Source organism: Pan troglodytes, chromosome 1 (assembly GCF_028858775.2).
Source record: "Pan troglodytes isolate AG18354 chromosome 1, NHGRI_mPanTro3-v2.0_pri, whole genome shotgun sequence".
Classification (NCBI taxonomy): domain Eukaryota; kingdom Metazoa; phylum Chordata; class Mammalia; order Primates; family Hominidae; genus Pan; species Pan troglodytes.
Genome location: NC_072398.2, coordinates 70,662,366 through 70,677,531, shown reverse-complemented (window position 1 = coordinate 70,677,531; position 15,166 = coordinate 70,662,366). Strand labels below are relative to the sequence as shown.

Here is a 15,166-nt window from a genome sequence, read left to right as displayed (position 1 = left end):
TACTGCTATGTTCTGTATGTATAGCATATGAAATTGGCCTTGTTGGTTTGCAATTACATCTAGAAGACGTGCTGAAAAGGAAGCCTGGATGGATTTCCATAATTAGGACTACTAGCTTGAGTATAGCTCCCTAAGGATAATATCCTTCAAAAATCATTGAATGTGTGCTAACACTTTTTGACACATCATGTCTCAATAATGTTCAAAATTTTGGAAACAGTGCTTGTGGTATCAGCATCAGCACATCATCACCACCACCTATATTTATTAAGTACCTACTCTGTGCCATACATGTTAAATGTAGTCTCTCATGTAATACAACAACCCTAGATACTATTATTATCCTCATTTTATAGATGAGGAACTGAGGCATAAAAGGTTTGAGAAACTTGCCCAGGGTCACACAGCTAATAAGTAGTAGAGCTAAGATTTGAACTCAGGTCTGCCTCTCATATTTGATACTCTTATTTATGTTTTACTTTTTTTTTTTTTCCAGTAAGTGACTTTTTTTCACTTATCTACCTAGAAAACAGAAATAAAATTATAGATTTGCCAAGCAGATGATTACTGTCTTTATTTTGTAAATGAAGGGACTTGATGAGGGACTACTGCTTTATTAGCCCTTCTTGAACCACATTAAAGGTGCTCTGTGAAATTTGCAAGTCAGCCCAATTTGCATTATATTTATATTATTATCTCTTTTATACTTCTTTGTTTTAAGGTAATCATAAAAAAAGATTTTTAAAATATTTTTCTTAGTTTCCTGTTATTCTATAATTTTCATCATTCCAGGAATTCAAAGCATTTTATTAATGTCTCAAAAAATAGAATAACAATTTTTTTTCAGATTATCGATTCTTAAGAACAAAAATGTTGTGCAGCAAATAAAACACTCCCAATTCAATAGGCAATTTCTTAAACTCTGCAGCATCATATAGAAACTTGGGAGACAAGATTTTTTTTTTAAAAGTTTACATTATTTTTTAACCTTGCACTAAATATTACCTTCTTTATTTCAAACAAAGGGCTCTCTCCTATTCCATTTTGTTTTAGGTTGCCCATGGGAATTGTTTGATTGAATTACCAAGAGATTATATTCTCCCGGAGTCTCTTGTATTTCTATTATATAGTTACTGTATTTTTAGCCTTTCCAGTGATTGAAATGTATTATTTGTGACTTTTATAATGTTAATGCTTTAATCAATAGCAAAGTCTTTCTTTCTTAAGTACAGCACAATAAAAAAGTGCTAGTAAATCTCAAATATTAAGTAACCCTTTTAATTTATCAACTCCATTTGAATTGCAGAGATTTCCTATGCAGAAATTTTTCAAAAAACTTTTTCTTGTATAGAGGTGTACTCAATATAGTTTGAATGTGTTACCATTTTTAAAAAAGACTCTCTTGCCTTCAGATCATATGAACAGTCAGATAAATAGAGCTAAGGTACAAGATATTGATCAGCTGAGTTCTTTGAATTAGTGCCCTTATAGGTGTGACCACGTATTTTCTGAAGACCTGATTTTCTTGGGTCAGATACATCAATTGCTGAAGTCAGCCACTTCTTTCAAAATGTTATACAGTGTCTAAATCTAAGTAGCAAAACATTTCTGTTCTTTTATCCAATCTGTGGAACTTCCAGTTAAATGTAGTAAGCAGCTCCTTTTTTTTCCATTTTTAAATTATAAAGTAAAATACTCATTTGTCTTTGTTTTGGAGGGGGAAAAGTTTCAGTATATAAGTAAAGAGAAAAAGAACTAAAGACCCTCTTTATCTTTCCTATCTCCCCACATAAATAACCTTATTAACCATTTGTATATTTTCAAACCTCTTTAAAACTCCATACATAAAGGGAACCCAAGTATATGTTTTCATGTTTTCATATAAATGGGATCACATATTACTTTGTGACTTGCTTTTTAATATAAATATTTTGTACTCTCCCTGTGTCAGTAAATGTCAGTCCACATCATTCTTTTTAACAACTGAATCTTTGTATGCTACAGTGTTTTTATAATAATGTACCTCACTTCTCTATTGATGGATATTTACATTGTTTCCCTTTTTTTGGTACAAAATAGAGATGTCATGAACATTTTTGAACATGTGCCTTTTTGTACTGGTGGCTGGGTTGGATTTCAGAAGTAGAACTGCTTGGTATAGAGTATGTATGTTATCAAATTTTCCTTCAAAAAAGGACCTTTCCCACCAACAAATTGAGATTACTTTTATCCTTCAGACAACCTTTTCCATTTTATCAATATGTTGAAAGAATAGAAATAATAAAATGTAGTATTTATTATGTGACAGATATATTCTAAGTACTTTATATAAACTAACTCATTTAATCATCACAACCACCCTTAAGAGATAGTCACTGTCATTACTCCTATTTTGAAGATGAGAAAACTGAGACACAGAGGAATTCATAAGTTGCCTGAGGTTATACAGCTTGGAAAATGAGAGAACTGAGGTTCAAACCCAGGAAGATTGGCTTTAGAGTCTGTATTTGTAATCTTTACTGTGTATTGCCTCTCTAAAAGATGGGATGGGGGGGGGATTTCTTTGTTTTAATTTGTATTTTGCTAATGCTTAGTATACTGAATATCCTGTCGTATGTTTTCTTCTTCTGTGACTTACCTATTTCCTTTGCCCATTTTTCTATTGAGTTGTTTGTCCTATTTCTTATGATTTGGAATAGCACTTTTTATTACTACGGATAGTAAGCCACTACTATGCATCTTAATAAAATTTTTCTCCCAATCTGTTTCTTATGTTTTAAAATCATGTCTTCAAGTTACATGGAAGTTTTCAATTTTCCTTTCTCTGATATGTCAGTCTTTTTGGGTGGGAAGGGGGGCTTATCTGATCAAATTTGATCAGAATATTGAACTCAAGAGGTGAGGGACCTGTTTCTTATTAAATTCTTCTTTATGATACTCTGCAAATTACTTTATTTTTCCCTTCTTCAAAAGGGAGAAATATGCTATCTGGAGCGATCCAGAGGATGATGAAATAGTGGACATGATATTTTGAAATCTTCAAAGTGTTGTGTGTTTTTTTTGTTTTGTTTTTTTGTTTTGGATACGGAGTCTCACTCTGTCGCCCAGGCTGGAGTGTAGTGGCGCAGTCTCGGCTCATTGCAACCTCCACCTCCTGGGTTCAAGCAATTCTCCTGCCTCAGCCTCCTGAGTAGCTGGGATTGCAGACATAAGCCACTGCCTCCAGCCAGAAATCTTCAGGGTTTTTGAGATAAACCACAAACCTTATCTTCACTCATTACACTTTTATTTTTATTTTTTGAGACAGTGTCTTGTTCTGTCACCCAGGCTGGAGTGCAATGGCACGATCACGGTTCACTGCAGCCTTGACTTCTCAAGCTTACTTAATCCTCCTGCCTCAGCCTCCTGAGTAGCTGGGACTACAGCCACACACTACCATCCCTGGCTTATTTTTATACTTTTTGTAGAGATGGGATTTTGTCATGTTCCCTACGCTGGTCTCAAACTCCTGGGCTCAAGTGATTTGCCCGCCCTGGCCTCCCAGAGTCTGGAATTATAAGTGTGAGCCACCATGCACAGCCCTCATATTTTTAAAAGATAAAATTACTCTCAGGAGGTCTGAGTTACCACTTTAAGATAGCAGAAAAACATTTTTAAAATGGTTAATTTTATCTAAAGAAAGCAAGCTGTGAAAAATACCATAGTTTTACCAAATAATGTTTCTAAAATCCAAATGTATTGATATACAGTAACACACTCAATATGTGACAGTTATGTACAAGCTACTATGCTGTATGCTACAGAGAATATAGCATAGAGAACCAAAGATACAGGCCTCAACCTCGAGGAGTCCAGTAAAAGAGGTAAGTGTCAAGGAGGAAATGGTATCGGTGAAGATAAAATTACTTCTTGTTGAGTGGATCAGGAGAGACCTTAGAGGGCAATGGCCTGTGAGTTGGATCTTACAGGTGTAATTTGAACATAGAAATAGACACGCACACAGAACTTTCCTTGGAATGGAAATAATGAGCAAAAGTAGAAAGTAGGAAATTATGGAGCTTGAAGAGAATTACTGAATAGTTCATGGTATTAACATGAAAAGGGGCAAGGTAGGAAATAAGTTTGGAAAGGTAAAATTCCAGTTTTTAACTTAATGGGTGAAAACAGTTCTGCTTTTTTTGTCTTAAAAATTAATATGAGAAACAAATATGAACTCCATCTTTAATGAAACTAGGAAAAATATGAGAGATAGATTACTTAATCTATAATTCTCACTTAGAGGACAAACAGATGTAGTTACCTACAAAAGGAAATTCTAAAAAGAAGTCTCTACTTAGGATTCAGTTTAGTTGCCAATTAACAGATACCCAAAATAGAAATGACTGAAACAAGGTAGAATTATTTTTTTTTCACTTCTGTCTGAAAGTGGACAGTCCTGTTCAAGTCTGCCATTCTTCAGGATCTTCAAGAATCTCTTTATAGGCATAAGATAGCTACTAGAGCTCCAACCATAACATATTTGTTTTAGATACCAGAAAAGATGGGCCCATAAAAAGACACATGCTTTCCAGCTGAGTTATCTCCCTTTAAAGCAATCTCTCTGAAACCATACCTAGTTGAGTTTGACTTCTGTCTCATTGCCACCTTTTTCTAAGGGAGCCTGGGAAACTTTATACCTGGATATATTGGTGGGCCCAATAATATAGGAATCTGTTCTTAAGGAAAGAGAGAGGGATGGACATTGGTAAAACAGCTAGCAGTCTCTGCATAGGAAGTTGATTTACCCACCTACTCTGGAAAGGTTCAGCTTCCACCCAGCTCTAGAAAGTCAGCAGCCAGACTTACCCCTGTCACATAGCAGTTTGAGAAATTGAACCACCCTGGAGAAACAGACCTACAGATAGCTACATTTATATCTGTAGGTTTTTTTGCCTATTAAAATCCCAGCTGATAAATTCATTCCTAGGTAGATCCAAGAGAAATAAAAACATATATTCATATAAAAACTTGTATGTGAATGTTCATAACAACATTATTCATAATAGGCAAAAAGTGATAACAACCCAAATGTCCATCAGCTGATCAATAGATATACAAAAACATGATATACCCGTACAATAGAATATTCATCAGCAATAAAAAGAGTACTGGTACGTGTTGCAATGTGTATGCATGTTTTCAACCTTGAAAACACTGAAGTGGGAGGATCACTTGAGGCCAGGACGTCAAGGCTGCAGTCAGCCGTGATCGTGCCACTGCACTCCAGCCTGGGAGACAGGAGAGACTCTGTCTCAATAATAGTAATAGTAATAAGCCAGTCAGTCACAAAGTACCGCATATTGTATGATTCCATGTATAAGAAATGGAAATGCCAAGAATAGGTAAATCAATTTATATCATCGTGAAATATCTGAATGCTTAAGGTTTAAAAAAAAATTAAAATCTTCTAGAAAGAAAAAATAGGTTGCATACAAAGGAATGTTGGGGGTGGGAGGATGACATTGGAATTCTCAGTAGAAACAATGAAAACCAGACGTTAGTGGAGCAATGTCTTGAAAATTCTGAGTGGAAATTATTTTCAACCCAGTATTCCATACCCAGAGCAGATCTCGAATGTCAAACTGAGGAGTTTGGATTTTAGCCTATAAGAAACAAGGAGCCTTTAAACATTTTTGATCAAGAAAATGACCTAATCAGAGTTTTGCTATGGATGGATTAATCCAGCAGTGGAATTTCAGGTAACTTAGTTTGCAGATACTAAGTCTGAGAGACCAGTTAACAAAAAGCTGTAAGAAGATATAATGAGGCCTCCAAGGCGGATAGTAGCAGTGGAAATGGAGAGGCAGAGACAAGATAGGAGGAACGTTTTAGAGGCAAAATCAATAGGATGTCACAAAGTCATCATTGTTCCAAAGCCATCTAATCAGATAAAAGCCAGTAAAGTGATTTCCTAGAATCAATATTGGCAGCATTTTCACATTAAAGCCATGTCATATAGGAGGGTGTTGGGACACAAAAAGACTCTGTGATGTTTCTGCCTTTCATTCAAATGCACTTAAAACTAGGAAATGACTGAAAACAGTGGTACTGTATTGTCAGGCATTCCAAGATTCCAAATGCCTGTTGCCAGCCTTGCTTTGGAAGTGCTACTTAAATTTACCAAAGACTAAAGGTAAAGATGAGCATATGGAGTAGAATATTCTCACCCACTCCAAACTTCCCTCAAATAAAAACCTTCACAGTAATGTTCTCAATTCTAAGGCTCACTAACAAAGTATGGTTTTAAGTAGTCTACTTTTTCTTTGTCAAAAGATACCTGAAAGTAAGTATGGTGTTCATTGGTAGGTGGAATTATGGAACAATATTCTCAGCTTCTTGAGTTTCTCCTTATTAATTAGAATTTTTTAACTTTTTATTTTGAAATTATATAAAGAAAGTTGCAAAAATAGTACATACAGTTCTGTAGACTCTTTCCCCCAGCTTTCCCCAATAGTGAGGTCTTATAACTGTAGTATAATATCAAAACCAGGTAATGGACATTGGTATAGTAATATTAAATAAACTGCAGACTTTATTCAGTTTTCACCAATTTTACATGCATTCATTTGTGCATGTGTGTGTGTATAGTTCTGTCCAATTTAATCATATGTATAGATTAGTGTAACTACTACCATGATCAAGATAAAGAACTGTTTCATTACCAAGAAAGAACTCCCTATGCTACCCCTTTATAGTCATACCCACCTGCCCACACCTATCACATCCCTTAAAAAACTACTAATTTGTTTCCTATCTCTATTGCTTTATTATTTTAAGAATAGTGTTTCACAGAATCATATAGTATATAATTGGTTGAGATTGGCTTTTTTTTTTTTTTTTACACTAAACATATGCCCTTGAGGTCCATCCAAATTGTTACATGTATCAGTAGTTTGTTTCTTTGGTTGCTGAGTAGTATTTCATTGTATGGATGTACTACGGTTTGTTTAACCATTCACCCATTGAAAGACGTTTGGGTTGTTTCCAGTTTTTGCTATCATTAATATGAATAAAGCTGCTGTGAACAGTTAGATACAGGTTTTTGTGAACGTGTTTTCCCTTCTGTGGGGTAAATGCCCAAGAGTATAATTGCTGGGTTCTATGGTATGTACATGTTTAGGTTTGTAAGAAACTACCAAACTTTTCCAAAGAGGCTGTGGCATTTTACATCCTGATAAGCAGTGTTTGCAGAGGAATTTTTTGTGTCCCAAGAGATTTTCACTTATGTTTTCTTTTAGAAGTTTTATGATTTTAGCTTTTATATATAAGTCTATGATCCATTTAGAGTTCATCTGTGATAGCTTTAAATAAAAGATCTTAATTCAGAACTTATTGGTGTTCTCTATATATATATTCTACATATATATTGAATATATATATATTTTTAAGAGACAAGGTCTTGCTCTGTTGCTCAGGCTAGCGTGCAGTGGTGCCATCATAGCTCACTGTAACCTTGAACTCCTGGGCTCAAGTAATCCTCCTGCCTTAGCCTCCTAAAGTGCTGGGATTATAGGCATGAGCTGGTGGCACCAGGCCCAGTTTAAGATATTACAAAATTCTAATCAAAACTACAAACTTGCCCCAGCCAAACCAGTTACAGGCAGTCTGCCTGCCTTTGGAGAAGAAAGTATGATAGACTACTTACTTCTCTCCTCATCTGCTCTTCCCCTGTAGCCTACTCACCATGTTTTTAGGCACCCTCCAGGTTTTGGGGAAGGTGAAGCAACAAAAAGATGAGAAAGAGGATAACAAAGTCTGTCTTAGCCTTCCATAATGCTCACTGAGCCTAACAGAAATTTGAAGCTGACTTTTCTCTCATGGGGTGATTTGGGGACTTTTTCAGAGATTTATCATCCCTGAGGAGCTCTCACCTATGGTTTTATTGACTCTGACAGATGCATTTCTCTTCCAAGTGCTCACTTGCGAATCCTTTCTAGAAAGGAGTTCTTGATGCTTTGGTTTCTTCATCACGCAGTCTTACGGTCCGCAGGAAACCTCCACAAATCTTTTGCCCTAACAACCTCTAGGACTACAGGCTTATCCAAAAGCATCAATGCTCTTGCTCTGCCACCAACAGTTAGTTGGTCATTTCTCATCATCTAGATTTCCCAGATGGAATCAAACCCTGCTCTCTATGTATCTTTTACCCTTCTCCCTTGTAGGTAGCAGGAGGATGAGCCTCACAACTTCTTTCAAAAATTGTTTCTTACAAAATCTTTACCATTCTCCATTCTCTGACCACTTTTTATAGTCTTGACATAACTGAGAGGATCAAGGTAGTGGAACTGGTTCTAACACATTTCCTTTGTAAATGCTGCAGTTGGTCTGATACATGACTTTGGTATACAGAATCGTTTTATCTAGGTGTCTCAATTGAAACTGCAACTTTCATATCTCATTGCCTATGTATGTAATACTTCTATAAATCTGTAATCTTTAGCTACCGCACAAAAGGCAACATGGCCCAGTCTTTCCCTCTCAATATTACCTCCTGTCACTCCTGCCAAAAGTCTTCATTATAGTATTATACTTGTCATACTGTTTCATATTTCTCTGCTTTTGATCTTACTGTCTCCTCTAACCCAAATGCCATTTCCTATTCCTATACCCTGTCTTTTGTCAAGCTCACTTCTAGTTCATCCTCATGCAACAGTACCCAAGTCAGGAGTTACATGCTCCCTCCCTTCTTTTTGGTATTCTTCCCGCATATCATCCTAGACTAAGTGCCTACCCCACCCCCCAACTACCTGAGTCCAACTCTGCATACTTTATTCTAGGACTAACTTTTTTATTGAATTTATCTTTTCATATGTCTGCTTACTGCAGCAGATTGAAAGCTCCTCCAGGATACAATCTTTGTATCCTCATCCCCTAGCACAATGACTGTCCTATTGAGGAACTCAATACACATTTGTTGGCCTGAAACAGAAGAGGAGAGTCAAAACTGACTTCCAGATAATAAAGAATTACAATCTTTTAAAATATGGTCTATGTGAATATGACAACTTCTCAGAAATTACTGGACTCCAAGCCATTAATTAATCAATACAGTCTAGCTATCGATTAGAGTTTCCTATTCCAGATTTACAGCCATGGGCCAATTAAGGATCCCTTAGTTTTATGAACTAAAACCCAATTGAAGTATCTAATTGCATCATGATAACATTTTAAATTCATTAGAATGCTTTATCTTAATAGAAAAAATATTTCTACACATTTACTCCATCTTTGTATTCTTCCAGTGAAGAGTGTATTCAAGAATAGCTTTCCTGATCTCAACCAGATGAATAATTTACATAAAATGAACTAATGCATGTCATATCACTGCAAAAAAAGCTGTGTGTCTACAATCATACTCCTTCACATTTGTATTGTACTGCAGTTTATGAAATAGATGTGAAATTATAGATTACTGCATTTGATTCTCACAACTGTGTGAGATGTAGGAAGAGAAATCATTATCCACATTATCTACACATATCTTAAATGAGATAACTGAGGTTCAGAAAGAATAAATTATTTACTGCATGTCACATGGCTAATAAGTGGTTCGAGCTGATGTGAATATGTAGGGCTTTTGGCTTCAGTTTGAGTGTTTTTTTCCATTATACTCTTTGTTGTGTGTGTTGATAGGAATCCTAACTTGCTGACAAAATAAGAAAGAAGGGAAAAACAAAGGCAAAAAAGTACACACACACACACACACACACACACACGCACACCCCTCTTATACCAGCAGAATACTATACGGTAATAATTGAGTCAATTTATGATCATAATATTTCTGCAATTTGGAAAAATACAAAGCTGACTCCGTACTGTACTCTTTTCATCTCTCCTCCTCTGCCAAAAAATCCAAATGGATTGAATGAAAACTTAAAAGCACTAAAAGAAAATGTAGCTTATTTCTTATGATCTTGGAATTTAAAAACCCTTTGTAAACATAAACTGGGGGGAAATAATTATAAATATGACAGAAAAAGAACTAATTTACTTAATATACACAGAGTGTTTACATATCAGTTAATTTTAACAATTAGGAAAATGGTTTAAGAACATGGAATAGCAGTTTATAATTCACAGAAAAGGGAACTGAGATTGCCAATAAACATGTACAAATGTCCTCAATCTCATAATTAAAGAAATGCACACTAAAGCCATAATGAAATACCATTTTTTACTAATTAAACAGGCAAAAGATTTTGAAGTTCAGCCACATCTCATGTTGAAGATAGCAGGTAGAAACATGCACTGCTGATAGACACTTAAATTGATGTTGTCTTTATGGAGGGTAATTGAGCCATATCAAAAATTTAAATGCATATGCCCTTGGATCTAGCAATTTCACATCTGAGAATTTGAAGTATGAATGTATGCACATGTGCATGAAGATATATGTAGTAAGATATTCTGAATTTTGTTGCTAATCACAAAAAAAGGAAACTTAGATGGTCATCAAGGACTGTAAATTATTACAGGCTCATGTAAAGGAATACTATGTGGTCATTACAAAGAGACAAAGTATATCTGTAGGTTCCAATATGGATAGAAGTCCAAAATATTCTCTTAAAAACAGTATTGTACCATCCCATTTATGTAAATGAATATGTATATATAGACATATATGTTTGTATTTAAATATATTATGTATATTATGTTAAATACATGCAAATATATTGTTATATAAATATATGTAATATGCTATATATTACATACTTTATATAATTATATACATATATGGGTACCTTCGTATAAAATATTTCTGGGTTCACAAAAACTGTTAATGGCCTCCTTTCTATAGGAGGTTGTGGGAGGTACCCTTTTTTTATTCTTTACCTTCTATCCTTCTGAACTCCTGGAATTTTTTACCAAGAGCATTTATCACTTACTGTTTCAGGAGAAAAATTAAAAGATGATTAATTTTTTTAAAAAACCTGTTTCAAACCCATGTCTCCCTCTAGCTATTTTACTGTTGTCACCCCTTCACAATCAGACTTGTGGAATTAATCTTCACTTCCTCATATTTCATTCATTTTCTCAACCCATTGAAATCTTATTTTTGTCCTCTTTTCTGAAACTGCTCTTGCCAAAGTCTCCAATTACCTCTAAATTCAATTCCCAAATTCAGTGGCTACTATTAATCCACCTTTCTTGAGATCCCTCTTTCCTGGCCTTCTGTGATACTTGACTCACCTGGTTTTTCTTCTCTCTCAAATTCTTCAGTGTCTTTTGTCAGTTTTGTAGCTTTAAATGTTAACATGCCTCAGGTTATGTTTTTAGGTTGTCTTCTCAATATGTATGTTCTGTTTCACTGTTCACATCTACCCCGACAGGAACCTCAAACTCAACTTGTATAAAACTTGATTTTATTTGTACTCTCACCTCAACCAGCATTGCCTCCTCTTTCCTATCCCTGTGAAGGACATCACCATCTTTCACCCAGTGTTTCAAGCCAGAAATGAGCAGTTGTCCTGGACTCTCCCCTCTCCCCAGTTCCTCCAGCATTCCAGTCATCAAAGCCTATTTACCTCCTAAATATCTCTCAGTGCCATCTACTTCTTCCCCATATCTGTTAGTCTAATTCATTATCTTTACTCAGATTACTACCATAATCAATGAACTGGTTTCTAGGTCTTTCATTTCTTTTCTCTCCACTCTCTGTGTACTCCTTTCTTTCTCCACTCCTTAGCCAAGGTAGTTTTACTGAGACACACATCTTACCATGTAATTCCCCTTCTACCACCTAAAGCCTTCCAATGTACATCTACTGGTATTGTGATCAAATTTAAATACCCACACATGACTACAAGTCTGTGATCTCTCTCAAACCTCATTATTCACCAGGCCTCACCCACTCCAACACCCCAGCCTCTTCTCCTTCTAACATCCATACTATAGTAGAGCCACACTGCTGAATTTCTTTCACTGTCTGAACACCACAGCCTTGCATACTGTCATACAGGCCTTTTCACATGCTATCCATTTTCTGTAGATCTCCACACCTGCATATAGTGAAATCCACCCCATCCCCATGAAGATGGTTACAACTTTGTGTTACTGTTTTCTCCAAGAAGTCTTCTCTGAACCACCCCCACCTTAAAATCCTCTACTTAGTACTCATAGAGCCTTTTTTTGGCATCCTTTTTCGTAAGTCTTGTCACATTGTATTATAATGGATTGTTAACTCACTAGATTATAAATTGTGTGTGAGTACACAGACCATGCTTTTCTTCTTCACCTTTGTATTCCTTGCATCTACCTCTAGTATAGTGCCTGACCCATAATGCACACCAGGTAATTATTGGTTAGATAGATGGATTCATACATATATTCATTTATTCAACCAAACGAGAAACTAATGGGAAAGCAAATCAGTTATGAGTTTAGGAATTACTAAAAAGTCAGTGTTGCCAAGCATGTTGGCTCACACCTGTAATCCTAGCACTTTGGAAGGCTGAGGCGGGCGGATCACCTGAGGTCAGGAGTTCAAGACCAGCCTGGCCAACATGGTAAAACCCCATCTCTACTAAAAATACAGAAATTAACTGGGAGTGGTTGGTGGTACACATCTGTAATCCCAACTACTTGGGAAGTTGAGGCACCAGAATCACTTGAACCCAGGAGGCGGAAGTTGCAGTGAGCTGAGATTGCACCACTGCACTCCAGCCCGGGCGACAAGAGAGAGACCATGTCTCAAAAAAAAAAAGTCAGTGTTATTGAACTTCACCAGTTTTTTTCCTCTCTTATCCTTCTACCCATTACTTTTATGGCAATTATGAGACTAAAAGTCTAGCAACTGAAATCAGAAATAAGGAAATAAAAGCTGTAGTCTGTCCACTCTTACTGGTATGTTACTTGAGTTGGATTACGAGTTTGGTTTGGTTTGGTTTAGTTTCTGTTTTTTAAAATTCAATGTAGTTGTGTTTATATTGAATTTGTTTAATAGGTGCTAGTAGATTATATTACCTTTGCAATTTAAGGACAAAAAGATATGTTATAACATGGTACAGTTTCTGTAAAGGAATTGTTCCCTAGTGTCTATCATATTGGAGGCAAGTTGGATTTTCTACTCCCTAGAATATGTCTTAATGTTTATAATCTAGTCTTCTTTCTGTATCCACCTTCACTGTGTGTATACATGTATATGTACCAAGTACAAAGTAGGTAAGGATATTTTTGTCTATGCTGATACATTTCTTTACCATGAGTTTCTCATTTTGAGTGACAACTCAGGCTGACAAATATCCTTCGTCATCATTACCAGCTGGTCCCATTAGACCATCCTGTCCTAGAGGCTGAGAGCAGGGAGAAGTAAGACCTATATGTTATGTTTCCATAAATAGCTTTTTAATGTGAGTGGTGTGGTATGTATTTTTAAGCTAACATAAAAATCAGTGAGTAATATAAGCAGTAGAGACTACTGGCTTTAACTACAGCAGGTAAACCAGTTCAGCCGGTGCTGTCAGGATCCTCAGGCTGAACAAGTCTTTGCACATAAGTAGAGCTCTGGCAAATGAGCTCTAATTTCTTTCTTTTTTTTAATCCAGGGAGGAAAACCTTTAAAATTATAATACAAGAAAGGATCTGCACTTTCAAATAGCAAACATCAGTTGAATATTTTCACAAAATACCTAATTGGAAAATAATAAAATCCAGGGAGCAAGTAAAGCTACATTTTTCCCAAAGTGAAAGCTCAAATTCAATTTTTAAAAAACTGATTAGACACTATATAAACTTGCTGGTAGAGTATTAGGGTACCCAATTTTGTTAATTACTACCTAGGACATTTTTAAACAAAGTGAGTGCCTTAGAAATGCATACTGGTGAATACAACAGTATGTTGCTGCACCCAGCTTACTGGCTGAGCTATCTCGTCAGGAATTCACTGAAGCAGTCTGGAATCACAACTGCCAAGCCAAGCAGAAACTCACCTGCACTGGAGTCCAGGATTTTATGTGGCAATAAGCATTTTTAATTAAAAGTTTCCCAATTCCTAAATTTGGAACTTAATCTGTAAACATGTAGCAGATTGAGCTAGCACCACCAAGCCTCATTGGAGCTGTGGGGGAAATGTGGCATTCTGAAAAATTGGCCAGTTAAGCCGAGAAAATCCAGCTGTGTTTTACTTAAAATTGCACTAATCAGTGTTATTTTATTCCTTTTTTTCTTCACCAGTGTATCTGCTGTTATGTGAATGTTGGCTCCCAATCTCTCAGCCCTTCACTTTTATCTTTTAAGACTGATTTCATATAGGGATGAGGATTCAAGCAATATAATACTCATTCACTTTAGTGAGTAATAGAAAGCCTCACCTGGCTAGTAGTTTATTTCTTAAATAAGTCAGAAGCAGCAGGTAATTTTCATCAGCAAAGCAATTAGATTTTAACCATTACCTATCACATTGCTAGAGGTCTTGAAGTTTACACAGAAATCAAGATTGTCTGCTGACCTTAAGATAAAAATATAAAGAATATGGTGTGCCTTAATTAGAAGTAAAATTGCCTCTGGGAAGCAGTTTTTTATTTAAATCAATACATAGTCTGTTGGAGCCCTGAATTATTCTTACATGGTGTTCGGGATGATGGGGCAGTATGGGAAGTAGTCAGGGAGAGAACCTGGCCAGTAGTCAAGGGATTCACAAAGTCCACTTTCAAGGATGGGTTAGATTTTTTGATGAAGGCCATTGTCAGATTGGACTGGGAATCATTATTTTAAACTCATTATTCTCCCAATAAATCCACATTCTGCTTTCTGTTAGAGGAGTAAACTCTGGTGCCAAACAGGGCTACTAAAACTCTGTAGTTAGTAGATCTAAGAAAAATCAATTCAGAAGGAGGTAAACATGAATTAGAGGAAACTTGGGGTTACTAATGCTATTACATTGAAATATTTGTACAAATAATGCCTCTCCTGTCCCAAGCCAGTCCCAGGCTGTTTGATCTTCCTGTTTACTATAATCTTGCTTCTCTGGGAATTACTTCTGTCTTCTTAGAGATACTTTCTTCCCAATACAGGGAGGGCTTGCTTATTTATTCAGTAATAATGTTGAATATATTCGTGACTTTGGTTTTCAATTCAGTACACACACACATAAAAATGCCAAAAAATATGACATTCTGAACTATGT

At 35.9% G+C, this 15,166-nt stretch overlaps 1 protein-coding gene across 8 annotated transcripts in view; it reads left to right on the top strand.

Annotated features, from left to right (window-relative positions):
• The window catches only part of RASAL2 (RAS protein activator like 2), a 377,113-nt gene that overhangs the window by 317,041 nt on the left and 44,906 nt on the right, over nucleotides 1-15,166 (top strand). The gene's annotated exons all lie outside the window — the stretch shown is intronic.